Source organism: Mus caroli, chromosome 8 (assembly GCF_900094665.2).
Source record: "Mus caroli chromosome 8, CAROLI_EIJ_v1.1, whole genome shotgun sequence".
NCBI classification, from domain to species: domain Eukaryota; kingdom Metazoa; phylum Chordata; class Mammalia; order Rodentia; family Muridae; genus Mus; species Mus caroli.
The window spans coordinates 102,514,615-102,517,550 of record NC_034577.1 but is presented as its reverse complement, the minus strand read 5'-3'; positions in this window follow the sequence as shown (position 1 = coordinate 102,517,550).

Here is a 2,936-nt window from a genome sequence, read left to right as displayed (position 1 = left end):
TTGTTTTAATAGCTTTTTATTTGAATAATAGAGAGGAGAGGTGGGGGTGGTTTTTTTTTTTTTTTTTTTTTTTTTTTGGAGTCCCTATAGATTTCTGGGACACACCCCAGTAATTTTGAGGCAGCATCTCAAAGAACTGGACTAAAACTCTGTATTTTTAATATGTCACTGGTAATTCTTGCTCAGATCCGGAGAACTGTAAAATGATTTTTTCCCCCATTCCATTCTAAAATCAACCTTCTTGGGCAGCCAAATAGATGGGGTTTCTATGAAACCTGGACTTCTATGGATGTGCAGACAAGCACTATAGCAGCCCTTCCTGTTTCCACCACCCCTCCCCTGAGGCAAAGAAGAAGCATCCTTAGTCGTAAGGCTGCTACCTCCAGAGAGTGTAGAAATCAAGGTGCTTAGTTTCCTAAATACAGTTCTGAATGGTACCGCCCGCCTAAAGTCGGCCATACATGCTACTGGAGAAGATTAAAAGGTGAGGGTAATGCTCTGTGGCAGATTCTAGCCTTTGGGAGCTCTGTTTAAATCACACTGCAAATCGTGGTTAGAAGTCACAACAGCCATTTCTTGTTCTGATTGATCTCTGCCTGACTATTAACAACCCGTATAACCAGAAACCACAAGTAGCAGTAAGCGATGACATAAATGACAGCCTTTTACTTCTGAAGAGTGACAGGTGGATGGATGGGTGGATGGATGGATGGATGGATGGATGGATGGAGGGGTCACTCACACCCACTGTTAATATTCGAAGCAGCTCTTCTTATGCGGCACCTTGGAGGTGGTTGGTTGGGCCGAGGTGAAGCTGACTTCTCCTTCCCAGCCACCACTGTCAGAAGCTCATTGATGTGGACAGTGAAGGCAGGCTTTGAACTTTCTGCGAGAAGTACAAGGCAGGGTGCAACTGACATTGAGTAAGGGGCGTTCTTGTTATAGACCAAGAACTGGGAAAAGAGAGAATGCAATCTATTCAGTGATGCATTGTGGGTGTCAACCTGAGTGTTTGCAACTTGGTTCTTGTTTATATATATGTATATATGTGTGTGTGTATTCATATATATATATATACATACACATATGAATACACACACACACACACACACACACTGTCACTGTCTTTAGAAACACCAGAAGAGGGAATCACAGATGGCCATAAGCCCTCATGTGGTTTCTGGGAGTTGAACTCAGGACCTCTGGAAGAGTAGCTCTTATTCTGTCTCTGTCTCTTATTCTGTCTGTGCTCTTATTCACTGAGCCATCTTTCCAGCCCTCTTGTTTGTTTGTTTAAAGTAATACAGAAGGATATTCCTGGACAGGTAAATACTATGATGTCTTGGCAGCTGGTGCTCAAAGGAGCTAGCAGAATCTACGAACCTCTTAATTACTCTAAAGATGCTCTCCACCCAGAGATCCTTGTGGGCAGGTAGAATGGAACACACCCAGAAGGCCATCGGGCACCACTACAATGAGCAAGTATGTTGTGGAGAGATGGGAGAGAAAAACAAGTAGAAAGGCTTTTGCGCTGTGAAGAGAGGCAGAACTGGGAACTGGAGGGTGGTGAGGAACAGTCTGATGTGAGGAGCCTGCACTGCCCTCTGAGGCCATGATGATGTGCAGACTCATGCTACCCCCGAGGGCCATGTCTAGGTCTATGACCTTGCAGCAGTGGGTGTCTGTGTCATGTCCGTGGCCCACGTTACCACTAATGGCCATGTGGCCTGGTCTAGGTTGCTTCCTGGAGTGATGTTGATGTCTAAGGGTTGCCCAGAGATGTCCCCACCCCTTGCCAGCTCAGCACAGTAGAGCTGGTCCTGGTGGCATAGGTGTAGGAGGACTGGCCCCATCCCTTGCTGGGGTGGTGTGGGAGAGACGGCCCTGAGGGCATGAGATGGGAGCACTGGCCCTGCTCTTTGCCAGCTGCAACACTGTGGGGAGTGGACCACACCTCCCCTGGATGCATGGGCATAGGTGAACTGGCCCTGAGGGTGTGAGGGGGCGTTGGCCCTGCTCCTCAGTCTGGCAGCATGGGAGAGCTGACCCTGGTGGCGTGGGTGCAAGAGAGCTGGCAGGGTTGTCAGGTTTGGGTAACACATGTGCTTTTACCCACTGACTGAACCATCTTACTGTATCGGCAGTAGTTACATCTTTATTGCTGTGATAAAAACCATGTCCAACAGCAACTTATGGAAGAGTTTCCTTAGGCTTACAGTTTCAGAGGAAGAGAGTCAGTTGTGGCAGGTGAGGTATGGGCAGTGGATAGCCAGAGCAGGAAGTTGAGAGATCACACCTTTAACCACAAACAGGAACCATAAAAAGTGACCTGGAAGTGGAACAAGGCAATAAACTCCCAAGGCTCGCCCCCAGTGACATACTTTTAGCAAGACTGCATCTCCTAAGCCTCTACAAACAGTCTACCAACTGAGGACCAACTGTTCAAATGCACAAGTCTGTCGGGGACATTCTCATCCAAGCCATCCCAGTGCCCAGCAATCACTGAACCTCTCAGATCTCACCAGAGAAGTGTCTCTGTGTAGTGGACAGCAATTAATGCAGACATGTACAACTCGAGGGTTGTAGTCTAGGGATTGAGCATTTGTGGGATGTTCAGCCAGAAATGGAACATCTATATCAAACCCCTTCACCTCAAGATGCAGAGAGCAGCCAGGTAGTGGTGGCTAATGCCTTTAATCCCAGGGATTAAAAAGATGCAGGGAGCATTGTAGAAGAGGGACCATACATATTACTAAGACCATGAGGCTAGGAAGGTGTCTGAATATAATAGGATGGATGATCTTAGAGTGGCTGAAGTTGTCTGTACAGGATCAAGCCAGCTGTCTTAGTCAGGGTTTCTATTCCTGCACAAACATCATGACCAAGAAGCAAGTTGGGGAGGAAAGGGTTTATTTGGCTTACACTTCCATACTGCT